Source organism: Ornithodoros turicata, chromosome 8, assembly GCF_037126465.1.
Source record: "Ornithodoros turicata isolate Travis chromosome 8, ASM3712646v1, whole genome shotgun sequence".
In the NCBI taxonomy this organism is placed as follows: domain Eukaryota; kingdom Metazoa; phylum Arthropoda; class Arachnida; order Ixodida; family Argasidae; genus Ornithodoros; species Ornithodoros turicata.
In genome coordinates this window covers 33,431,541-33,459,083 of record NC_088208.1, presented here as the reverse complement: position 1 = coordinate 33,459,083, position 27,543 = coordinate 33,431,541, and the positions used below count along the sequence as shown (strand labels likewise).

General features: G+C 45.0%; 1 protein-coding gene across 4 annotated transcripts in view; it reads right to left on the bottom strand.

The window, feature by feature from the left end:
• Nucleotides 1-17,397, bottom strand: part of LOC135367054 (calcitonin gene-related peptide type 1 receptor-like) — a 131,940-nt gene extending 114,543 nt beyond the window's left edge. For 2 of the 4 annotated variants that reach the window (XM_064600140.1, XM_064600141.1), the window contains exon 1: nt 17,091-17,397. The gene's annotated coding sequence lies outside the window, so the exon portion shown is untranslated. The remainder of the gene's footprint in view (nt 1-17,090) is intronic. The other 2 variants (XM_064600143.1, XM_064600144.1) reach the window with 1 other exon arrangement.
• Between the last annotated feature and the right edge of the window lie 10,146 nt (nt 17,398-27,543).

Here is a 27,543-nt window from a genome sequence, read left to right as displayed (position 1 = left end):
AGAAAGATGACTTATACGTCGGCACTGACCAGGCCGCGTATATCTTATAATCTGTACAGCGCACAAAACTCACACAAGCGCGACGGAGCGCAACAGGCACCGCCCTCTATGGCATTACTTCGTCACAATCCTTCAGTGGTCGCCGTCTCATCACTCACTGTGCGCTAATCACCCTGGCGGTGAATCACGCGAGACAGTCATCGGTCTACATAGCGACAGGCGGAAGTATAGTTCCTTGCAGTTACGTGTTATAACCCCCACGAGGAGAAACAGGCTAAACGCAGAAACAAGATATATGGGGGTAACCTTAGCGGCCAAGGGCGGAGATTGCCAGATGAGAAAAGTTTGGCGTGCTTCGAGGTGGATCCCATTAATCTCGCAAAACATAGGTGCTCGCGGCCAGCTGGTCTGGGAAAGTGTGTGGAGATGATGATGATGGTAGGAGAAAAAAAAAGGTGTGTGTATCTTGTTTCAATGGCCTTGTCTTATAATGGAATACTTATAATGGTACATGCTTATGGTGCACTTGCTATTTCATCGTTCGTTTTATATAACAAAGAGTGCACTCCTAAAAACGAACTTCACCGCATAGCACGCTCCTCCCGTCATCGTCATTTCATCTATTTGTTGTTGGTGTTTTTGTTGTTACAAAACCGCGTTAAGGCTCTTTCGTAATATCATTGTTTTTCGACCCCTTTTCAACGTCGTTCATCGTCTCATCATCAGGACACATCTCATTCCGTCCATTATGCCTTGGGTGCACTCTTAAAAATGAACTTTACCGCATAGCACGCTCCTAGCCAACCATCATCTCGAATGATATCGTTATCTGCCCTCATTTGTTGAAAACGAGAGGCGTACGCCTTTTTTGTGACACTTATGCTGATCATAATTGTCACGAAGAAGGCGTACGCCTCCCGTTTTAAATAAATCAGGGCAGATAACGGTATCATGCAAGATGATGGTTGGCTAGGAGCGTGCTATGCGGTGAAGTTCGTTTTTAAGAGTGATAATGAGAGGGAGCTTAATGATGCAGTGTAAGGAAAGGAGTTCTTTTGCGACTATCTTGTCTTCTCCACTGCGAAGTGGGGTAAGGTCCTGTGGCTACCTCTGGGAAACATCCCATGTCATCATCACTTCTCCTTCATTTATTATGGTTGTTGTTGTCTCTCCGAACCGGAAAATATCAGCCGTATCTGAGAGAACTGATGTAGAGCGTTGCACTCCAGGGAGGCTAACGGTGAAGCTGCACGATTGCGATAAGACATTTCTTTGTAGTTTCCTATGAAACAGGAGTTGACCACTTTCGCTTAAAAACTTCCATCGATCGCATGGAGTCCGCTTCCTGCAAATAAGCCTCCGCACACTGGATCCGATACAGGTGTATGTTCTCGGGGAAGGACGGGGTGAAAACAGTAGGGCGGGGCTTTCCCGGTCGAAATGTTTTGCGTAAGCCCTCTGAAGCCCATTCGCAACCTGCCTGGGTGCTTTTAGAGCCACATGTCGGAAAGAGGCTGAGATCTGATAACCTCGATGCCGAAACGAGAGCGAAAATGTGTTGCTAGTCTAGCATCCCTACAGAGAGCTCGCAATTTGTACCTGAATTGCCAAGGAATGCAGTGACCTGATCAACACACCAAACTGGGATTCTCGAATTGAAGATTCCCCTTAGAAATTGGATGTTCCCCAAGGCTCGTCCCTTGGATGATTTGGAGAAACTGAGGTAGAGCGGACCTATAATAGCACACGGCACGATATGGGCCGAACTAACACGTGCAGGAATTGCGAAGTTCGATTTATGTTTTCTTCAAGAGGGATGCGTCGACAGCCGTGTAGGTCCGTCAGTAACCGTTGTAGAGAGAGGAGGAGAGGAGAAGTTGCCATGGCATCGAAACGAGTGCGGACACCCGAGGACCAGGACCGCAATATTGCTCTATGCTATATAAAGCGGCAGCGTTTAATCGCGTTTGGTAGAATGCATCCATCCTCGGCCCTTGGTCTAACATGATCGAACATCGTCGTGCTCTGCAGTACTTCCTGATCTTCTTCCGTGACACCGGTCTCCTCCCTATCCTGTGATATGCCTGCGTATACCCGTGTGCTGTGCGTTTTTGTGTATTGTGTTTTTGCCTAGCGTTTTGTTGATGTACTCGCCAACCCTAAAGTTGACTTAACGACTCCGCTGACAGTCTACCACTTACTTCAGCGTCGTTCACCGTCTCATCATCAGGTCACATCTCATTACGTCCATAGTGCCTTAGGGCAGCGGGCCGCACCTGATGTGTCGAATTTCCCCATTCATCATCATCAATTTATCTGTTGTTGTTGTTGATAGAATGCCCAAGAATGCAGCCTATTTCATTGAACTTTTATGTTCCATTTTGATTCAAAGACGCGTATGAGATAGCGTTATCCGAAAAGCCGGGTACAGTTCGTTCACAAGAAAGGAGTGCTATAGGGAGTTTCAGTATATGGGAAGCCATCTATGAAAACGATACGACAAAGGAAGCTGAAAGATAAACAACGCGACGACAGCTACATCAAAGGAATAATACCCCTGCCAGACGGTATTCTAAATGACAGCTAACATAAATGACCTTTCTGTTTTGAATTGGCCTTTATGGAGTATCCCCTGGTGGACGAGTAGGAAAGGAGCCTCTTGTTGCCAGCATCTTGCACGATCTAGTTCGTTTCTTTTTCATCCTGTGCCCGCGTACTGAAGTTGTCATCTTACCAAATCCTTACCAACATGGTTATAACCTGGATCACAACTCTCTTTTGTCACATTTAGACGTTTTGTCTTTCACTTGAGCATTGTCAGAAGCGACGTCGTCGGATGCTGTTGTCGAGAGTACTCTGATTTGAATTGTAAAGGCCGTTAGGGAGCTGCTTTGAGCGTAAGGAGCTTTACGCTGCCGTCTTGCAGGGTCATCAAATGTCATCTTTCGAAAAGGCCAAATCCCCAAAGGCCTTTGGGCTTGTCGTCTGTCAGGAGGATAAGTCGATTGGCTTATCGGATCTTCGGAACGGTTATCGTGAACACCTTCACGTCTACAAAACACCCTATTGTCTTCACACCGTTTCGACTGACCGTTCCTCCTTTCCTTCGAATAAACATGAAGTACCCCTTCCAAGTGAAACAGTAACTAAGCAATCTTCCAATTATCATTAATAATTAATTACAATTTACGCTAATTAGCACCTGTCAAGACAGTGAGGCGTGAGCAACGCAGCGGTTGCCAACTAACGCTATGATAGTCCGCATACAGCGATAACTTATACAAGGATACTACTAATTTCGGAGAATCGGTCGTTATTAAGAAATGCGAAACGGTCACCTGCTTTCGTTGGAGCGTTCTTTCAAATATTGACTTCTCCCATCTCTCCTCCCTAGCGAGTCACAGCTTAGGTATTCGGCTGTACCAGGCTGCGAAATTATGTTTCCTTGGCAGCACGTCTGTTTTTGTTTTTCTTTTCCTTTGTAAACACGTCGGAACGCTGCGAAAAGAGGCAATAACGTGCGTTCTTTCCTCTCGTGCAATCTTCCAAGGCACCGCAGTGCCCATCACACACAAAAAAAAACAAAGAAAAAAAACACCCTGCGTTTGATTCTATAGACAATAACAGACAGCCAATCAAGATGAGCTATAGGGGGCTCCCGACAAATTAGATTTGATTCTGCGCGGAAGAATCGTGAAGTTTAGAGCGCCCTCTTCGAATGAATACGAAGCATGCCAGAATGCTCAGGCGGCCAGACAAAATCCGACACCGAGAGTGGGTATCTCAGTGATAGGATGCCAGACACACAGGCCAGGTGGCATATAGATAACGATGATACATTCGTCGCTTGGCTCAAAAGCAAATGAGTTCTTTTCAGACGGAGTTAGGTTTTAGTTCTCCACTGGAGTAAAGGTATAGGGAAAAAAATGCTGTGGATTCTGATTTGGTTGATCAGTGCATATGTAAACGAAGGAGCTGTTCTGCAAGTCAAGTTCACGGCACGGTAATGTTTCGATTGGAAACGTAATGCCATATGCAAATAAAACAGCACTCGGGATTCGGCCTCAATTTTGGCGCAGGCTGAAGGAAATTCATAGTCACAGGAAAGTCATAGGCATATTATAATGCGTAACACGCTATGCGTCTTTAATAGTCATACGTACGTTGCGTATTCCTAATATATTACACGTATTTAAGAGACGCGCTTATATTGATTGCGTATACGTATTTAACAGACGAACGTATATTACGTATACGTATTTAACAGACGTACGTATATTACGTATACGTATTTAAGAGACGTACGTATATTCCATATACGTAATACGTATTTAACAGGCGTATATTACCTACTCGTAATACGTTAAACATATTTACCAGAGACACGTACATTACCTACTCGTAATACGTTATGCGTATTTAACAGACGTATGTATATTACGTATATACGTATATTCCATATTCCATATACGTAATACGTATTTAACAGACGTACGTATATTACCCATTCGTAATACGTTATACATACGTAATAGCCATACCGATGTATACGTATTTGTTATACATGTTTAATAGCCATACCACGGTGGCCATACTTGTATCGAGTTTTTCGTTGCGTATTTAACGGCCAAGTTTCTATATTTAATGCCCCTTCGGCGATCATGCGGAATTCATTTCCTTACCAATTTCTCTGAACTTTGCTCAAGCAGAATCGATATTCCCTCTCCGCTGCCGGCAGGTGTACATCGATTATTACAACGCAGACGGTATATAGAAAGCGAGCCAGAACTGTTAACACATGCGCCGCACAGCCAAAGACCCAGAGACGGGTATAGGTCACACTGAAACCCTTCATTATACTGGTACTATAAACGCAGGCACTCTCACATAATAAGAGAGACCAGTAATTTTTCCCGGTCAAACCACATATCTCACCCAAGTATCGCAACGTGCCCCAGTGCGGATCTCCATCCATCAAGCAGCACTCATGACACTATAATTCAGCCAAGATCGAGTCCGTCGGTTTAATTTTTCGGAGAAAATACGACGAAAAAAAAATCGTTGCCTATGCATGCGAATGCAATGATTCGAACGAGTGCTATACACCGCGGAACCATATTGATGGCATGCGGCAATTAGGCTTGTGCCTACAAATAGAATGAGATGATGCTAATGATAGAATGCTCCCGTGAATGAGTAATGAATGGAGTAATCTCGGAACTTCGTGTCTACCAGCACTATAGAGATGCCATGTCTCGGAAAAAGCGGTTTTCGTTTGTCTCCCTAGCGTCCGAAAAATCTCCGAAAATTTCCAGTCCTGAAAATCAAAAATATATCTAAGAAAGCCGTAGTTCTATATCAGCAACTCAAAATTTTCTCAATTTTTTTTTTTATCTTCATAGATAGATAGATGTAAAAAAAAAACTTCGCGCATATATTTGCTAGTTCTAGTTAATACTTGCGCTAATAGTTACATTGACCTAAACTTGTTATATTCCCTATCTGAATACTAAACAAACAAAATTACGAGAAGCCAAGGAAGGAGGAACAAGTCGAGGGCCAGGTAAGCGATATTGATTAACGAGAAATGAGACTGCGTTTACCGCCTTTGGTGACACATAATACATTAAAGTTGTCGCGACAGACGTGTTTCGAATAGCAATATAATTATCTCAACGCGTTTATGATTGTAGGCGCAGATGGAGGCAGGTGAACTTGTGGAGACACGCGCGTGTCTACTCCTCCGGATGTAGAGGTGCTTTGCAACGTCCTTTTAAACCTTATTTATTGGTTTATTTAATTTAGTGTTAGCGCCGCGAAGCAACTATGGTTATGAGCGGCGTACAGATGTGGACAGGTGGAGAGAAGTCAGAGAAGTCAACAGGTAGGAGTGGGAGACAACGGTGTTACCGTGCGTCCCGGGCCGACTTCAGGGGGAACTGTGCCGGCATTCGCCTGAAAAGTATGCCGGAAAACCCAGGGAAAACCCAGGGAAAACCTCGGGCAGCACAGCCGATGGCGGGATTCGAACACGTGTCACCTCCCAAACTCCTAACTACTCCACGCGGTTTTTCAATTGTGCAGTGACCACGTCGCTGTCTGAACATGGACTTGTTCATGCTTTGAAAGCATATATCATGTCTGGAACTGACTTCATGGTGCTTAGCAACGGCACGTTTATCACACGTAGTTAGGTAAATGCACAAGGCACAGGTCATCGTACTTTTTATTCTATTTTTTATTATTTTTATATTTTTGCGTGCAGGATACATTCTAATTTTAGTCCTTTTGGAGACTACAAAGTGGAGTTGTGGAGACTACAAAGTGGAGTTGACTACAAAAAAAAACAGAAGATATTGAATTCGTCACCTGATGAATTCTGCTACTCCCACAAGTACTGCTACAACCATCAGTCTCTTTCGCGGCTAAATGAAGTTTATGCGAAGTGTAGGGACAATTTGCTGTGACAGTTTACTTATTTTTCACTTGAGTGTACGGAGTTTCGGTGGCACTAAAAGGATGGGGGGATATATGAGAACGGTTGTATGGAGAAGTTAGTCACAAGAAACACTGTCAATTGTTCATGTTTTCAAAACGCCAACAAACAAAACGCCAGTACAATAAACGTAAATTGCCAGAAACTACGGAAACCACACCTTACGTAATGACAGGCGTTGTTATTGTTATGTACACCTAGCTGTAATTGTAATGTTCACCGAAAAGGATGCATGCACACGTTAAGCCTAACACCTCACTCGCTACAAGGAGCTACGCGCTCTCCCCTCAGAGCACAGCAAGCCACCATCTTTCCGGACTAATTTACTTGACCTACACAGATGATAAACCACTTTCTTCCCTGCTGTGCGTGAGCGCCTGCATTTCCCAAGCGTACACCGGTGATTTCCGCCCGTTGCATGTGCTACGCCTCAAATGGTGTCTAATGCAGTGGGAAAACCGAGCTACTCGGGCGTGCTTCTTCGCACTTCCTTATGCGACTTTCTTTTCGTCACCTCCCCCCCCCCCCCCCACCACCACCACCACCACCATCCGCAATGTGTGCTCTCGTAATTTGCCGTCGTCTGTTGTTGTTGTTCTCGCGTTCCACTTCCACAGCTAAAGAAGCGGCGCTTCGAACAAAGCCGCAGGGGCAAGATTATTAAGGGGCAATTTTATGCAACCGAGTTCTTTTTGTGGAAGAAAATGAAAGTAAGGGTGAATCCCAGGAGGGTTTGCTGCATTTAGGACACACGACTTTATTTTCTGCTCCAAAAGTCTTTTGCCTCACTTTAAATGTCATTGGAAGTCGGTTCCGCTAGTCAACTTTAACGAAACTGCATCAGAAACACGACCTGCTATAGACCGGTGTTTCTCAAACTTTTCCAGTACGTGACCCCTTTGAGTAGTACCAAACTTACCATGACCCCCCACCTTTATAAGCCTTCCGAAAATTTACTTTTTTTTTCAATGACGCAGACATTAACCACAGATAGAGCTACCAAACATGCGTATTCATGTTTCTTTTAACGAGGATCGGTTTAATCGTGTGTTTTAATCAGAAGGATGTATTTCCTTGCTTGATACAAGCAATTCAATACGTTGGTCTTGTTGGCACAGTTTGAGAAACACTGCACTAGACTATAGCCCTAATAGGAACCCCTTTCCAGCGCCGCATTTGGAAGCTAGCGGTGGCGCTACCCATCGGCCCGTTTATTGCTTCCTCAATGTATACAATACCTTGCTGTGAGGATTTTGATTCAGAGGGTGTTATAGCTATACAGCTCTTGCAATGGAGCAGATAGCACTCATGGTGGGTTGCTGAACGCTCCAAGGTTTACTTTATTTTACTAATTTATTAACTAACTAACTAACTTGTATTTCAGCTCACCTTCGTATTTTTGCACAAGCAGTGCACGTCCCACGGGAGATGCGTACACTCTTAGAAATGAACTTCACCACATAGCACGATCCTAGCCAACCATCATCCCGAATGACAACGTTCTCGCCCCTGATTTGTTGAAAACGGGAGGAGGAGCCTATTTTGTGTCGTGCATAATGAACACAAAATAGGCTCCTCCTCCCGTTTTCAACAAACCTAGGGCGAGAACGTTGTCATTCGGGGTGATGGTTGGCTAGGAGCGTGCTATGTGGTGAAGTTCATTTTTAAGAGTATACTTGCGTGATTTTGGCCTTTGGCCGAAAGTGGGTGCGGGAGTGGGGGGATGGGGGGTGTCTTTTATATATTTTTTCATCTTTGGGGGGGTGCTGTTTATGGGAGTAGTCGAATCGTGTGAACGAATTTAACCTCTCCCTAGTATTTTTTTCTTCAACATCAACATCAACAACATGCGTACTTGCTAAAGTTTTTTTTTTATTTCTTTATTAACTTGCCCATAAACAGCACATGCCTTATTAATATGAGTTAAAATAAGTTATTATTTATATATGAGTATATATATCAGTTATTAAAGTTGATTATCATCATCATTCTACGCGTTTTCATAGAAGCTGTTGCTCTCGTCTGCTATACGGTACTCGTACAGCCGTAGCCGTATGTCCACTTCTGCGCGTTCAAAATTCAAAATTTCCATTCTCCAATCATAATGTAGATCTCACGGGCCGATGTGTAGCGCTCCTAGCGGATAGAGCGGACGGGCTCCGCATAGGGGTTGCGTATTACGCCGTTATAATCTAGTAGGTCGTGATCAGAACATGCACATTAGAAGTGAGTGCGACTGAGTAGGAGAGATCACTGGTCGTAGAAAGCAACAAAGTTGCCGGAGGAACGACCACACAACGCCCTAAATTCGCCTACATGTTCGGAGGATTCAAAGAAACCGTACACTGACTACGCCGCTAATTTGCCGGGTGTCGTCAACGTCGAGGCAGCCTTCCGTGGAGTGCGTTATCTCATTGAGGGCAACCAGTGCATGTACTGCCACGACGGACGCCCAATGTATTAGCCAGATAAACACAGAACGCATGGGCCGTCGACGTTCTGTCAAACGTATATAGCAGGCAGGTGTTCGGAAATGAAGCTGCCAGGGCTATACACGTGCGAGCAACACAGGTGGATGGGCGTGTGGGTAACCAGAGTTAGCTGAGTGGTGTGCCACGCGAGAGGATGATGCGCATATGACAGAGACGTCGTACACTCTAAGAAAAAAAAAAGAATTGGGGAGAAATTAGTTTCAAGTGTCCCAGATTGGAATTACTCCCCAGTTTTCGTCCCTAAAAGTATCATGTTGGGCCTGTTGGTATATTCGAAAATTTTCAATAGAAGAGCTAAAAAAAGAAAAAAAAACAAGGCGAAAGACACACATTAGAACCACGCAGGCGCAGAGAGCGCACAGTGACACCGAACATTACGGTCCCCTGGCCCTGAAATCCCATGGCCCATCACGCAATTTCGCGTAGGTTTCTCTCGTGGTGATTCTGCTGACAGTTTGTTACTCATTTCCACGGTGTACCAATGTTCTTGAATTTTGGGAGAATATATGTCAGGAACTATCTCGTTTGAACAAAATTTTCGAAGTTCATGAAGCCGGCTACTTAGCCCATGACTTGGCCGACAGAGGGTTGGGAACATGTAACACTGTTCCTCGACGAATGGGCGATTGTTTCCCACCACGCGTCGCCCGGCGTCGTTGCGCCGCAATTTCAGTCATGATTAAAACATATTCAGAGTTTTCTGTCGCACACAAAATTTTGCAGAGTGGAGTTTTCAAATGCCGTTGCCAATATTAACAGCTCGCCTGCGGCTTTACAGTACCTTTAAACAGAAGCTCTCTATTAAGACTGCGTTCAAAGATGAGAGAGTAAGGGATGTTGCAATTACGATCCGTGCCCGCAGGTTCAGGAAGGTTTCGTCATGCTTCCGTTTGCTTTCTAGTAGGAAAGAAAGAAAGAGAAGTATCTGTTTACATGAAATGTTATACGCTCGTGAATGCGCAAGAATGTAGCACCACGGATTGCGTAGATACTTTAATTTGATGCTTCCTTTGCCCCGTTCACCTTTATCGAAACGGCGAATTGCGTAACGTCTTATCATTCTGCTAGTCCACAAAGAAAAAGACGTCGCAGACAATACGCATCCTTTTTAACTTCAACAATGCGTCTGCTTAAATTCGACTGAAACAGATCGCTTCTAAAGGTCGGGAACCGGTGCAGGCTCCGAGTACAAAGACGCAGTTAATATCAAATTGCGCTCACTTTCACTGAAGTTTGAATTCAGATTTATAGATCAAAATGGCCGTTCAATTGAGTCTTCGGCGAAAAATAATCAAAGCCGCGGTGGGAATTGATGAAGCGACAGATGTGACCAGACAATAATCGACTGGCCGTCCTTTCACATCCCCTTTACACATACGCAGTTCCACTGTTCGTTTCTCAATATGGTTGCATTATGGTGGGCATGCTGCAGGATGACGGAACGTATCGATGGCCTCCACAAAACCATCTCCTTAGAAACCGAAGTGCATGTTTACCCTATAGCGAATTTTCCTTTGAAATATGATAATTTCGCGTAAGGTCATTCGCGATTACGCCAAACACAAAACCCGGGTTAGGCGAGCTCACAGACGTTGAAAGGAGTTGTCAACTGTGATTGAAGACCACCATATCCCGTTTCAATGCGCCACTGTGCTCACGTAGTCCCCTTTACCTTTCGAATACATCGAACCCATGTACTATATCGAACGGCAGGCGCTGAAAAATAACGCTAGAAACGAAATACGCGGGTCCATTGCAGACATGCAAAGTTTTTGGAAAACAAAAACAAAAAAACTGTTTCTTTTAGACTTTGAAGGGAAGTTGGACAAGAAACGAAATTTGCAATCTTCTATGGTTTGGCCTTCTTAGCGAGCATTACAGAATAAATCATAGTTTAATAGTAGTATATATTATTAAAAGAACATTTTATTTGTTAACTAGTTTAGATCAATGCAACAAAGGCGCAAGGCTTAACTAGGGCTACCAAACGCATATTGGAAAATTCGCGGTAAATTTCACAGGCTGAGACAGAAGAAAGGCTTTCTCGTCTATTTATTTATTTATTTGTTTATTTTTTGATCGAGGGCTCGTGTCACAACTCTCTTGTAGCGTTCCCTTCCACGAAATTCATACACAGCGCCGGATATATCTCGGGAGAAACAAAACGGCGTTGAACGAACCATAAGCCACCGCATCGAAAGCCACATACACGAAAGGAGCCATGACAAGGCCACGCTATTTTCGTTCTCTTTCTCCCTTTACGAAATCCCGCTCTGCTCAACCTTCCTCGTGGCGTGCATCACATCTTAATAACGGTGTACCACACGTAATGTATCTTTTGCAGTATTCATAAGCCGCGAAGACCGACATACTCGATGCCGGCGTGGTGCGTGAAATATTAACGAGCCGGCGTTTGGCCGACACGGTTGTTAATGTCACGCGTATACGGAAGCATTGGAGCAGAAAAGCAGCGTTTAATAATCTCGCTTCTTTTCGAACACAAGTTAATCACCGAGCACAGATGTCGTTTTCGAGAGAAAGAGTCGTCGTTGTTGCACGAAAGCAGTTATACACCGGTTCTCGTCCTCCAGAAGATTTGAGGCGGATCTCTAGAACGCCTCTGTAACATGAGCTCTTTCATCATTTCAGCCTTAGTAGCTTTTGCGCCAAAAAGCTCAAATCATAATCATCATCATCTTTCCTCATTTCACCAGCGTCTCATTAGACTGATGGTCAAGTGCGCCTCCGATTACAGCACAACAGAGGGTCATCTCATATATTGGGAAATATAAAACCTAAAAATAGAAATATGTAAACGAGAGAGTATATCCCGTTATTATACTGCACCTACACTTTGCGGATGCTTGAGTCTGAGTTTGCGTTTACTTCTGACGTTTTCTTTTACTGTCTTTCTGTTCATTGTTTTTCCTTTTCCCTTTCAGCAAGGTCATGTGCATCATATAGGATCCAAGCCTTAATGGTGTCACGAGGGATTTAAATAAAGAAGTATCCATCTTATCATATTTCGGAATGAGCGCCGCGTATAAAATTTCCGTTCAGACTGCCAGCTATATTTCTCGGGGAATCTCGGGAAAATGTAGCTGGGAATATAGGAGGAACACAATACTTAACCAAGTTGTCATACTCTAATACGCAGTACATAATTGCAACAAAAAGGGCGTACGCCTCCAGTGTTTGGACAAATCAGGAGAGAGATTGATATCACTCGAGATTATGCTTGGTCTACCGGTGAAGTTACGGCCGTTCCGTTTACGGCAACTTGACCGCATATCACGTTCCTAGCCAACCATGATGTCGAATGACATCGTTATCTGCCCTGATTTGTTGAAAACGGGAGGTGTACGCCTTTTTTGTGACAATTATGAACAGCATAAGTGTCACAAAAAAGGCGTACGGCTCCCGTTTTCAAGAAATCAGGGCAGATAACGATATCATTCGACATGATGGTTGGCTAGGAGCGTGCTATGCAGCGAAGTTCATTTTTAAAAGTGCACCCAAGGCATAATGGACGGAATGAGATGTGTCCTGATGATGAGACGATGAACGACGTTGAAAAGGGGTCGAAAAACAGCGATATCAAGAAAGAGCCTCAACGCGGTTTCGTAACAACAAAAACACCAACAACAAATAGATGAAATGACGATGACGGGAGGGACGCACGAAACGTAGCCGCATGGGGCCAGAAGACAGTTGAGGACATGCAAGCCCAGAAACATCAGTTTCGTTCAATACCTAACTCGTGCAACGCAATGCATTTTCATAGGGGGTTCCAAAATCGAAGGACGTATAGACCCCTCGGGATATCTATCTTTCTCGTTATTGAGAACCGAAAAAGAAACGGCTGACTAGGCTGTCAAGACCAGCCGGCACGCTTTTGTCCTTGCGGGCTACAACGACAAGAACAGATACGTGACGGCGCCCACCATTCACATAAAATGCTTTATCCTGTACACTTGGGACAGTTATTCCGTAACGCACGATAAATACATTACCTGTACCTCATTCGCTGCACGCTCAAGCGCAAAGGTATATCGCAACGTTCATTTAGAAACCCATCTTACCAAAACGGTTTTCGTGTGTCGCAACGTGATTTGGAGCGTGCCACCTTAAAAAAAAAAATAATTATAACGATAACGCCCTTTGTGCGGAAGCTCTGAATTCAGTCCCTGGGACTGAAAGAAAAGTTTGGAAACACTAACGGTTTTTCTGTTTTGTTTTTTTACAAAAACTGCTTTTGAGTACTGATTTCAAAGCCTGTCATTCTGTGCATGTACATGCCACAAAAACTTATACGATGGGGTGCTCCTATATACGTACATTGTACAACGTGGTCAAATGATGATTCACTGTGTTATGAAGTGCAACCACGCAGAGCATTGCATTCTTACAGAAATTACTCGTCTGGTAAGTCTATAATTAGGGAGGGACTTTTTCGGATTAAATGCCTTTCTCAGATTCGGGGGGGGGGGTAAAAATCGGGCGCTATTTTTAAATCTGTAATTCAGGGAGAAATCGGGCGATAATTGTGCCTTCGGGCGTTATCGGGTGTTTTGTTTCTCATCTTGTCTATTAAGTCGTTTCCTAATCTCTCTCTTTTGTTTGTTTGCTTTTATTTTTTCTTCTTCTTTTCTTCTTTTCTTTTTCTTTTTTTTTTTTTTGCGGGATCGTGACTTTCCAGCGGTAATCCCCGAGGTCATAGACAGTGTTGACACACACGGGTGTATTGCTGGTAACGTAAGTGACCCATTCTTACATGTGTTGCACGTGGCGACCTTTGTTCGTCTTCAGTGGAAACGTCACTTAAGGATTGAATGCAATTGAGGGAGAAATCGGGTTTAACCCGAATTGGTCGGAGGTCAGTTGGAGGAGGGGGGGCGGGATAATCGGGCGAAGTCGGGTTTAACCCGAAAAAGTCACTCCCTATTTATAATATATCAAAGGAAAATGATTGTTTTGACTGGTTGCAGATCTGACTCATCTAATACGTCAACCGTATACAAAAATTTATATTTTTTATATATTTATTATTATATTTATATATACCACAGTCTTGGTAGTTGTTCCGGGAAAATATAAAATATTCGATCGAAAGCGCAAGGAAAGCGGTGATAGGAATATAACCACACCTTAAGCAAACGCACTATTTCTATGATGAAAGATGGAAGTTACTGAAATGGTTAGCCAGCTGTAGGACTCGAACCCACATCACTTTGTATGTATTTGTCCCTTCTATGTTGTTCCCCCCAGCCTCAGAACATCAATTTCCCATGCACTATTTCTGTTGCGAGATTATTGTTCGTTTCTCGTACCTCCTATTCATCTATTGTACCTATATTGAGACGCGGATGTTGGCATGACGCTAGTCTTTCGTAGCTATCATTAGATCATCAGGTACACAAACGGAGCGGCAAGCTTACGTATCGATCGCCGTTTTATGTGCACGTGAGAAGCGTACGTGTCTGTACTACAGTGTAAAGAAACAAAAATCCATATTTTTATGCGTCGTACACAGCAGGTGCTTGTGTCTCATGCCGACAATTTTTCACCTCTACTACCTTCGCAAAGTGCGTTTTTTGTTTGTTTGCTTTAATCTCTCCACTGCTGTGACACGTGGGATTTCTTCACGCGAGCGCTAATGCAGAAGTGACATACTTTTTGACGTCTGTTTTTCGCTGTATTTCTTACGTATGGGATGAGAATGTCACCAATTTAAGGAAAGAAACAGAGAAGTCGGAAATTACGCTACTTCGCAATTCCAAAAGCAGGATTGATCTAGTCGCACTTTATGCAAACTACAGGACAGAGCACTGCCTGGATTGCAACGATGCATTTTTCGCGGAACAGGATATATAGCGGGTATAAAGACAGCTCCATCATGAAGGATTTTTATTCCTGCAATTGAAGATACTGATGAAGAAGGAATAAAAAAAAAAGAATGTTCTGCTGGCAGTTAGTATGGCAACCACCGTCAACTCAGGTACTTGTGATGCGGCAAGCCCTTTGAATAACTGCACTTTACACGCACGCTACAAAAAATTATCGTGTTCTGCATATCCGGCATTTTACCGTAAGAAAAGATCTTCCTTTGCTGTGATATCGTCACTTCATCTGTTTTTTTTTTTTTACATCCGTTTCCATCTACGAAAGATGGCGCTGGCCCCGGATAAAAAGCTGCTACTATTATTACTGCTATCTGTTATGTAGAAGCCCAGAGTTTCAAAATACGGCATAGGTCTCCCCCGAGGAAACCTTCGCTCTGTCGTCAGACTTCGCGGGACGCCGCCGAATTCACATCCTCGTCACGAAGTATTTAGCAACAGCGTTTCTGGCGGCTATCTATATAACACTATGATGGAGAACTTGTACGACGACTCAAAATTCTCGCACGGTTTCCCCCTGGGAGCATGGTGTAAATTTCTACAGGTATTCGCGTTTATGACCCTGTTATGATTTGTATGTCTTAGGAGACGATTAATAACATTGCGGAGACCACGTAGAAAGCACATGAATGCAGTATTCGTTGCGCTGTCTCTATTGTAGCAACAGTTCCAGACTTCTATAGTTAGCACCTTATACCGACGACACGCGGGCACGCTAGAAATCCTTTACACAAAGGGACATCTAACGTAAAGACGTCGCGTGACGTGACACACGGCAAAGAAGAATCTCCTTTTACGAAGCGGTCCTTTTGGGAAGCTGAGATCAGCTATCTCCTTTTTATCTGTAAAGGCGTATGCGTAGCCTCGAACGAAGGGCGATACGACAATACTCTCGAACGAAGGCTAAACCGTGTTTTCATTTTTCAAGTATTACTCGAAGTCTGCACGCAGATATTGCAGTTGCAGTACGTACTTGAATTGATTGGTCATATTTTTGAGTATCTTACTGTTTATCTTATTTGAACTACGAGCGAATGTCAAGAATCGAGGAGTTCGTACTTGCCATGTGTCACCGGCACGAACTCCTTTCGCGCTTGTGTCCTTTGCACCTGTAAAGGAGCACTAAATGGAAAGGAGTTCACGCCCGCGTGTCAGGGCATTAGTGTGCTTTCAGCACAGCTTATCCACGTTTAACAACGGATTAAACTGCTCAGGATGATACGTGACCATTACGAAATTATTCAGATGTGTAATAAGTGACTGCATTATTTTTTTCAGTTGTTTTCAATCCTCGTTCGCGAGTTGACCTCGCGCGGACGCAGATGCGGAAGATTGTGTTTGCGTCGGGCACATGTGTCATTGCGTGCATTAATTCTCTCTCCATTACTGACCTTCCACCTCCTCCTCAGCCTCCACATCGGTTACTTCTTATTCCCTTTCGTTCCACTTAATGCTTGTGTTTTTCTAGACCACACGCACGTGATCAGCCACCACGCACCTGGTGGGGACTAAACTCTCATTTCTACGTTTATCCCTATCAGGACATTCTGGACCATTTTGCGACTGTTCCTCGCCGTTCTCACGTTTCACCGCTTGTTCAAACGAGTAACCCTCAAAAATCGCGTTACCCGTACCTCACTCGCTTGCACAAAAATTACCCGTCAACTAACATCACGCAGCTAACATAAACAAAAACGAAAAAAAGCGGTACCCTCCCTTTTCCCCACAAGTAATAACCCAAACAGCATGCTGTACTGAAAGTTGAAGTAAATGGGTGTGTCTGGCAGGTGCCCTATCAATGTGGAATAATTCATTTCGCAGAAACCCTTTATCTACCCGTCCGGTCCTATGCACCCGCAGTTTCAGCATATTGTACTGCTTGGGGAGATGCAACAATAGCGTCCACCAAAAATGCCGTACCGGGATAAACTTGCCTGCCTTACAGTACCCCTTCCAAACGTACTTTCCCGATGAACAAAGTAGGATGAGGCACGATAGCTGGTGCATGCGTGAAAAAAAAAAAGCATAATTTCCATGAGTTTGAGGAGTGAGACGTGGACATGAAGAAGTGGATGAAGTGGACGGGACAGACTGTACAAAGTGTCCTATCCACTTCGCTCCGTCTTATTCTTCAAACTCGAGGAAATCACGCCTTTTTCCACTTCCTAGGCAGACACACACGCACACAGATGAAGCACTCACCGAAACGATGATGTGCAATTATTAGATCAGCTGCGGTCCAGGCTGACGCTGTGCGAGGAAGCAGAGAAAGCACGTGTCACGAAGAGCACTGTGTAATCCCGCGGGTGCGCTTGGTAGGATGCGGCCGAGACCGACTGACTTCTTCCGTGCGAGCGATGCCGTCACAACACAGGGCAAGTTATGTGGCGCATGCGTCGGTGGGAGCCGCCACCGCTTGTGCTACTGCCAGGGTCGGCTCCTCCCGGTCGTACACCGGTCAGTAGAGTAAGCGCAGCGTGCGGGTCTGCAGGCAGGGGACGAGAAGCCGAGAGCTGCGGTCAGATAAGAGAAATAAAAATTGTGACAAGGGACGCAGATTGGAACGTATTCTGTTTCAGGAAGCGTCATACGATATGACATTTGTGACCACGTCTTTCCAGTGATCAGCGTAAGGCCTGCTTTCGCTTGGCGGTTTAGAGATATAACGATAATGTTACTACGTGGTTGGTGTCGAGTGTGTTGTGAGATTACTGATTAATCCGAGGTGGCCGCTTTTCAGAAAAAAGTCGCTGACAGGAAACTGAAGAGTGAAGAAAGAAACGGTTGATAATTGATGAGGCGTGTGTTTTGAAAATGTTTCTTCATCTCAGAGTTCATCTCCGCTGTCGTCTTAGCAATAAAGCTGCGCGATATATTCTGACCATTCGGACTGATTCTTTGTCATGGGTCGGCTTAATCGCTTGCACGCTTTACGAGCTAACGAGGGGCGGGGCACCTGTCGAGAAGGGCACGTGATAAACCACGTCCAAGGCGCTCTTCGCGCGATACGCGAAGGGTGTAGTATACGTCACGCGCAACGTGTCACGTGCCCATCTTTTTGAATTTCCCGCTCGCCTTTTTTTTTAATTTCTCGCCACTCGTTAGCTCGTAACGATCGTAACGACGATGAAGCGATTATGCCCCCAGGGGGCTTAATTGCTTCATCGTCGTTACCTGTTACCTATCGTTACCCGTCTGTTGTGCTGTATACACGTACATTGCTGAACATAAGTAGACTAACAGTCACGAGGCGTGGTCAAAATCCGAATTAATGGCATACAGATCTGACTGCAAATAAATTTTCGTATCTCTGAAACTTATACAGATACGAGTCATAGGGTCCATAAAGACTGAGCACACGACAACACGAGCCCGCACAAACGGCCGAGGCAAGGAAATGCTATGTTACATCAGCTGCACTCAGGCCCGACAATATTTTCTTCATTGAGGCATCAAAACCCCGTCGCTTTAGCAGCTTCTGTAAACGGCATGTTAACACCTGCATTTTGTTACTTGTATAGCCGAGCCAGCTTTCCATGGAAGTCACAGCGTTCGGGTGCAGAACATTTATGCTGCCTGTCATTTAGTCTGCAGCTCGTCTGACGGTGTTGTGAAACTGGTTTCAACAGAACTAACATTTAAACCAAACCGTCGCATGTTACGTTTGCATGCGCCCTTAACTTTCTACCCTTTTGTGCATAAACTGCTTGACGCAGGGCGCGTGTCTCTCGAGGTATAAATGACGTTCGTCCTCAAGCTATAGCACTTCTATGCATTTTTGGTCTGTTTGTACTCTCATTTTCTTAGGTAAACTGCATTACATGACTACATTGTCACGACTCATGTCCCCGCTATTTTTATTATTATTTTGTTGTTGTTGTTATTCTATTGGGGACATGCAGATTTCATTATTTTGGGGAGCAAAAACTACATGCTACCATAAATCACTCCCCCATCTAATAAACCACTACTATGTTCACGGCGTTCTTTTTTACTGAAATTAATGTTAGCGCGAGATGTTATCGAGTCTCTATCATAAATATACGTGTTGCCAGGCTGAACAAGTAAAGATATAAACGAGGTAAACGTAGTACAGAAATCCCTTAGCCCCAACAGCTACAGAATGAGGTATATAGTCTCAGTATAACCTTGCACGTGCATTACACTTGGTACAGACGGTGATGACGAGGTGTGAATTCGTCGCGTTAGCTCTTCTCGATGATGTTCGTACCTCTCGTATGCATTTTCGCCAAACCGTGCGCGCTGCACATAATTCGTTGATGTTTGGTTGATTCATTGATGGCTATACGCATCTTAGTGGTTAGCGTGCTGGCCATGTCACGTCGAGACTGGGAGGTACCCGGGTTCGAATCCCGGTGCCGGCTGTACTGTCTGGTGTTTTTCCTGGTTTTTCCTCAGACGGCTTTCAGGTATATATATATATATATATATATGTCGGCACAGTTCCCTTAGAAGTCTGCCCAGGACGCAGATTCCCCCAGGGCGGCAGTCGTGACGTTGCCCACCTCTGCGAGGCCGACAATGGCGAGCCTTTTCCCCACCTACACATCTCATTTCTTCTTCTTCGTCCTCCCGCTCTGCCCTTCATCCCCAGGGGAGATTGACGAGGGTGAAACATGACTACATGACCACGTGCGTACTGCTTCCGCCTACGAACACCTTTATCGCCCCTCCTTCTCTTCCCTTTTTCCCCGACTCCCACGCAACTCTACACGTGGTCTTTGCCGGAATAGATTGTGGGAGAGTTGGAACCTGCTCTTCGATTGCACTCGTTAATGCCTACATACTCGAAAGGGGTTGCTCCATTTAGCGGTTACCCTGACCTTCAAGCTTTCTCCCGTGTGGATGTCATACACTTCAAACCAGTTTTAAAGTCCTGAAAGGTCAGATTGAGAAACGTGCTTTTGCTGTAATTCATTAGTGTAACATACTTCCAGGGGGTGTAATGTAACAAATCTCCCGCGGAGCAAGCCGGGGGATCTGGAAGCGTGCAGAAGATGCTAATGCGTTGGAACGGAACGGCTGAATGTATCTATTAAACACCTCTAAAAACCTACTAGATGCTAGTATCTCCTGTTTACTAAAAAAATAAACGCCATTAGTTATTCTCATTCACGTGAGGCTGGTTACTCCTTCCAAACCTATCCGTCAAGATTATTGTAATGCTATGAGACTAGAGGGAATGTGCAAACTATAAAAGGTCGAGACATGTAGAGTGGGTGTGAAAAAACTACAGCTCCTGCACAAGATGGTTTAAACACCAAAGGGTAATCCTGTGCCAAGGGTTTCTGTAGTGAGGCGATGTTCAATCAACAATCATCATTCTCAAACTAGATGACAGAACGAGTGCCCTCTAACTTTTTATTGTGCCGGATACGTTATATTGCTGTCAAACCTGTCCTACATCAGTAATGCTTCACGACAACGAGAAGAGGAAAAAATAAAAGTCACTTCCCCCATCGTTACATCTTGTCTCTGGCTAAATACTTAAAAAAAAAGACAACTGAAAGCTGACTAAATAAAAAGTTGACCGGGACTAAGAGGTGTTTTCTTATCCTGTCGTGATGTACTTCCAAGCAACGTCATTTTCACACTGGTACTGTTTTTACGTGTTTGTTTAAAAGCAATCAGTACCTCACTCAGAAATCAAATGACAAACGTCCTCGAGATAATTTATTACAGTAACTTACAACAGTTAATGGCAACAGCTCTGTTGCATTGGCGAGAGCCATGTACGTCCTCCGACATTTACACAAGCCATTTACAACAAACCGTCTCTCCCCCTTCATCGTCATTTTACATCTTATGCAGTCCTGTCGGGTAGTTGGGGTAGTGGGCCACAACCCAGGTGGCGAATTACCCCATTCATCATCCTCAGTGTACATGTTATTGTGGTTGTTACAAAACCTTTCACCTTTATCCGACAACATGTATCATCAATCATAACTTTTCACTTCTCCCGAAATTGGGGTAGTGCATGCGGTTTATCCCGCGTCATCCCCATCTGCATTCTTTTCTTTTACCAATCACCACCATGATCATCCCGCGTCATCCCGACCAACATTCCAGAGGCTGATGGAAGCCCCTCTCTCGTGTGTAGCGGATTTCCAGTACTTGATATGTTCCTGACGTTCTCGACAACTCAGAAGCATTTAAGAACGGCTACTTCAACATTCGTTACACTATCTGGACGCATTTAAATTCACGTGTGTCAAAAAGCGTATATCAGTGAATCTTCCAACAATTTTATTACCTTTCTCCGTCTGATGTGGTGTTGTGCAAGAAAGCTCTGTGGGTGGGGAGGATGCAGAAAATGAGAGAGAGACCGAGAGAGAGAGAGAGAGAGCTGTCGTTTTAACGGCAGTTTTATGTGCTTTTTACGTAGTGTGTACATTATTTAACGCATTTTATTTACTTTTCTTCAACATGTTGGCGCTTCCACCCCTTTGCCGCTCATGTTTTCTTGGATTGGATTCGAAAGTGACATCGATAGGTTTCGCAGCTGCACAGTAAATAACGTGTGGATGCGTCTAATATTCGTGCGTCGTAGTAGTAGTATACGGTTGCGTTGGCGCATCGGCCAGACATAGTTCTAAGAATAGACGACTTTAAAAAGATGCGCGCGCCACCAAGCGCGCGGCGCAAAGCAGCATGGGAACGTTGAGCGAAACTGTCGTCTGCTGCGGTTTACCCCGGCTGACGCTGCTGCTACGCATACCGGGAATGTTGTTGTTCTTCTACCTCCGTCTCTGGCCGTCTCGTAGTGCAGCCACGAAGTTCCAACTCCCGCTCAGTTACGAATAAGGTGCTCGAAGTTTTTGAAGCGCGATGTGGGCAAGCTTACGCTTGTCCCATCCTACAGTTCGCAATACGAGTTCCCATGCGCCCTTGCGTGCCATAAGTGGCGCTTGCTTTTCTAAAAAGGTGTATTTGTCAGTTGTTAGGGGACCGCCAATGCGTGCCGTTCGAATGCTGCGTTCGCAATCTACAAGGTAGAGCAATAGGTATAGGTGACTTCTGAGTAGCGGCGAGGGACAATCGTTAGAAAAGATTATGATCATTTTATCCGTAAGATATTGTATCAGAGCATATAGTGCACAGCGTCTTTGGATGTCTGGAAGCGGCGGTGTGGTAGTAATGATGTGAACAACTTGTCGTTGCTGCCGTCGCAATTGGGCGCGTAATGACAGGGCACGCGCAACTTCCTCCTACCATTGTTTAAATGCATACTGTGTACAGTTCTTGCCTACTTATGTCCACGGCTGCGCCCAGGGTCGCCCCATTTCCTTGTTTTGTCACTTTCCGAGTTTGGCGCCTCAAGCATTTCGCTATAATCACGCTTCAGAACAATTATCATTCCGCATTCTAAGAAGAGTGAGTCAGGTGATTGTTGTTCAACTGGACGTCATCGCAACAACATTTGGTGGAGGTGACACTTCTGTAATGTTTACTATCTTTGACTGACTGCTATGTTTCGAATTAAAGAAAATAGGATGCATAATTTTTCAGAGTGTTCGGAAAATTTACGATTTACAGATTACGGTTCTTTCAGACAAAAATGGTAGGCACTTGACTTACTGCTGTAGCGGCCTCCGCCGACGATGAAGAAGCGAGCTCCCGCCCACGCTTTTTTCTCGCTCGCTTTTTTCGCTCGCTCGCTCGCATGCTTTTTCTCTTAGCCGCGCTCCCAAACTGCCAAGCGTCCTGCGTAGCAAGCAAGTACACACATACTGAGATGTCACAGAACGCGCAAACACGCAACACGCAAACAGTCGAAACCCCACAAACCCACAACCCACGGAATCACCACCACCACTAATCATCATCATCAGCATCAGCATCGCCATCATCCTGCTCACCTTCATTGCCATCATCATTCCAGGAGTTTTACACCAAAGTAACTGGTGCAAGTGATGTGGAGTTGCGGGCCTCACATTAGTGAAGCCAAAATCTCCATTTTATTTTTTCTTAAAACCAAGCTAACCAAACCAAACCAAACCGTCCTGCGTAGTACTAGAGCGCCCTGTGTCATTTTTCCCCACCAGAGACATTGACAATGTGGGTATTTCGTGTCATGTTCTAAGACAGAAGATGCAGGCTCAGCACCTGGTATGCGAGTCGCCGCCGCATTAACGCTACGAGCATAGATAATCTAAAAAAACTCCCTAATACATCGATTGCTTAAAACAAGCCTACGGCATACCACGAATACCTACGAGGATTTTGGGGAAAGTGGCCCGTAAGGTACATTCATTTCGTAATTCAACAATGCATCCTCAAGACCTCAAGACCCAAGACCCAAGACTCCTCAAGACGTCCTCACACCTCACACCTCAAGGCATCCTCAAGACCCAACACAATCCTTGACAATCCTCTAAGCGTACTTCCTAACCTCGGAACTCTAGGGACCGCGATACACAAAATGGAATAATATTACATTATTCGCAAGCCCCTGCAGGCCTCAGCAGTCCTCGGCCTCGTCGCACCAAGAACCAGGAAGCAGGAGAAATCGGTCTGTGGGAGGAGCTAAACACGTTAAGCGTCTCCTTATATCAACCATTCGTCACGAGTCTGCCTGATTACGAGTGCTTAGAGGATACGGCACCCGCTGAAATCCATGTGATATGTAATTGCATGCCCCCTGGGCAATTAAGCGGAACAGAGGACTGGCAATACGGACGCCAGATTGCATCCTTGTGATGGACGTTCTGAGGCCAAGAAGCGGGGTGACGCCAGGGCGACTGACGTGAATAAAGGTTATCGTGTCTGTCTGCCAGAAAGACTGGCTTATAGCGCTAGGTTACTGGTGGTACAATCATCTCTTCGAGGAACTATCACACTAGTGATTGTAAAGGAGCTTGATGGCTGAGAGGAGTTTTTTTTTTTTTTTAAGTTCCGTGTTAGGGCCGCGAAGCAACTGTGGCTATGAGCAGCGTACAGACGTGGACAGATGGAGGGAGGACAGCAGGAAGGAGTGGGGGACAGGGGGGTTACTATGCGTCCTGGGGGCCGACTTCAGGGGGAATTGTGCCGAATTCGTCTGGAAAGTCTCCGGAAAACCCAGGGAATACCTGAGACAGCACAGCCGGTGACAGGATTCGAACCCGTGTCACCTCCCAGTCTCGGCGTGGAAAGCGATCACCCTAACCACTATGCCACGGGAGCTGGTGAGAGGAGGAGGAAGAGGAGGAGGAGGTACCTGGTGACTGTACATAGGTAACGGCGTGGTCAGACTAGCCGAATTAAATTATGATGCTTCTCCGTTCGAAAAGTCTGACTGCTATCCAATCACATTTGCGCGACACTTTGACTGGCTCCTCTAGCGAACGTTCCTTGGAACACTTGCACGGGCTACATGAGTACAACCCATGTAACAGCTGTAAAACGCACGCCTCGATGGATTGCGGTTCTACCATGGGCGTCCCCTTAGCACCTGTCACGCAAAAAGGCGCTGACACGCTCCATGCACCGAACAAGATTGAGGATGGCGATTGGAATGTGGCTGGTTTCAGCACGGAAACGTTGCGTACATACTACGTTCACCCTCTATTGTAAAGTAACGCTTGAGGAGTGGAAGAAACACTTTTGGAATCGACGTTCTACTTTTTACCGAACATCATTAGACCATGCTTTATTTTTTTCTTCTGCACCGTGGTAAGATATTTTAAGACTCCGTGCGGACAAAAGGTCTTGACGTGCGGTAGCCGTAATCCATGGAAATCTCGAACACCCATGAAGTATTTGAATCATTTTGCACTTGTTCATTGTTTATGCTGTCACCTCATCACTATCCCCACATACCCCTGGTGGTCTATGTTGTTAATTGCCCTTTCGCAGAACACGTGACCTGGTAGTAGCCGTAGTTCTGGTGGACCTGGGTAGCCGGCTCCACATTTGTGGAGCCACAATCTCCACATTATTTTTAACCGAAATCCAAAGCAATTCAGCGTTTCTCTTTTATAATTCCATCACGCGATCAAAATGTGTATGTCCTTCCTCGCGGTGCGCTTGTATAACCTCACAGTTACGGCCCGCGTCTTTCGTTGCCACTGGTGCGTGCCCCGTTGTGACGCGACCGTGAATGGAGTTTCGTTAGCACCATCATAGGACATGCATCAGGGGCTCTACGCAACTCCGATCATCCCCAGATCAAGCCGTCCTTGGAGCTCTCAAGGCTATTCCTCGACGAACCCCGCTGACGATACAAGAACAGTGACTCCGAAGCAAATCCCGCAATCGCACGAACGACCGTAGTACGTGATGTTGACTATGGTCGTATTGTGCAAAGGTCTCTTAGAAATTGCACGAGCCACAATGCTTCTGACGAACCAATCAAGCGTAATCACCGTTTCTACAAAAGAGGGCCGAGCGCGTGGCCATTGAAAGAGGCTCCACAATTCTGTCCGGTGAATAGCCCCTACTGCTTCGGTTGTCACGCATTGAGAACGATTATGGATGGAGCTGTGTCACCGGAATTAAAGCCTACGATAGATGCTTTTGTACTCACTGCTCGCCTCACAAAGCATGAACGAAATTGTGTGCATAGCAAAATGTGCGCTATTACCATAGGTGGGGAGTAACGCGTTACAAAGTAGTGCGTTACCGGTAACGCGTTACATTCTAATAGTGAGATATGGTAACGCATTACATTTGGGAGAAAAGTAATGAGTAACGTAACGTCATTACATTTTTAACAACTAACGCGTAACGGCGTTATGCGTTACTGCGTGTTCGGGAACTTGAAAGCTTGAGCGAGGACCCTGTCTACAGAATCCGGGAAAATCCCCGATTTTTTCTATTCATCTTCAACAATGACAAGAAGGTCACATCGACACCCACGAAGAACGCAAAAGAAGGGTTGTTGACCTACCCTGGTTGAGGTGTCACCTTTGTTTACCACCTCTGTTTTTCACTCTCTCTGGCATTTTGCGGACGAATGGGGCAAAAGCGGCAGAAAAATAGCCTCTACCCTATGAACAAGTAACAAAGTACCAAGGAATTGGCTGTTTGGATTTGTACTGTATGAGATAAAAGGTCACCGTCTCTATCAACCTTGACAAGGAGCACTCACTGGTCATTAGGCGTCCTCTCAGCCCAACGGGCGAAGCTCACCGATGAAAATTTTGAACATCAACTACTTCTGCGTTGCAATAAATCGTACATGTAAGTTGTGTTCATGCGTGACCCTTGTTTGTGCCCAACATTGCTTGTATTGATTTGCGGAATGCACTTATGTGACTCAACCAAAAATGGTACATATTATAAGGACAACTGGTGAAGTAATGCAAAAGTAACGGCATTACTTATCAGAAGTAACGGCGTTAGTAACGCGTTACCTACTACCGCAACAGTAACGAATAACGTAACGCGTTACTTTTCGAAAAAGTAGTGAGTAACGGTAGTGCACTACAAAATAATAGTAACTTCCCCACCTATGGCTATTACCGGAATACTTAGGCACATTCAAAGGCGTCTCACCTTGAGTGCGGTTTGAGAAAAACAATTTAATGAAATATCGTCTGAGATCCATTCACTTGTGAATTTCCATCAAGCATACAGTGGGCGTTGCCCGCTCTGTGGGGGGTCGTCGATTAATCTCCACTACTGTTTACGCACAACCGGGAAAGGCAGTGAAGTGAAGGAAGATGACGGGAAAAAATGACGGGTCTTCACACAAGAATGAATGCCAAAAGGCAGACAGTATATCTCCTTTTTAACTTTATGATTTTGCAGTACGTAGCTCCAAAAGGCCGTTCTTTATGACTTCTCCCACTTCGAAAAATATGCAGCACGTACTTGCCTCGTTGCAGGGTAAAATATATAGCAAAATATATATCTAGGGCAAAATGTGCAGCTCGTGCTTGCCTCGTTCACCAGCTGATACAGCAACCTCTCGTTGCAGGGTAAAATATGTAGCCAAAGATGAATGTAGGGGCAAAATATGTAGCACGTACTTGCCTCATTGTCCAGCTGATACAGCACCTGCTCGTTGCAGGGAGCTCCAACGTCATACCAGCCACTGAGAGGTATGCAGGGTCGAATCCCCCCACCGGGTTTGCTGTCGGAGGTTTTCCTATACGGTCCTCCAGCAGATTTCCCAGCCACAGTTCTCTTGGAACCAGGACACCCTTGCAATCGGGACACATGCTAACGCCCCTGTCCTCTACTCTTTCATACTCTTCTCTCTCCGCTTGTCCGCACCTGTAAATCAGTTGTATCGCGGTGAAAAACACGCAATTTAAAATAAGTTATATACAGTGTATAAGACTTAAGCAGTTTAATAAACAGGCAGTCGGCGTCGAAACCGATAATTAAAGAACGCTGTCACGCGCATCTTGTAGTGCTCGGACCTCAGATTATTTCAATTAAATCCACAACCACTTATTGTAATTGAATTTGAATTTGAATTGAACGCAACTGACTCCACAAAAAACCTAGTGATGATGTTTCGTCGTATCTCGATGACCTCAGTCAGCTTTGTTTCGGTCGAATACCATTGTGACGTTCGCTAATGTGCAGGAGCACATGCTTACGTCACTGAGAAACCGAAAACTGACGTGCCCATGCAGTTCGTTCTCACGTGTTTATCTCAAAAGCTACTACGCTAGATTTAACTTCGAATATTACACCTAAC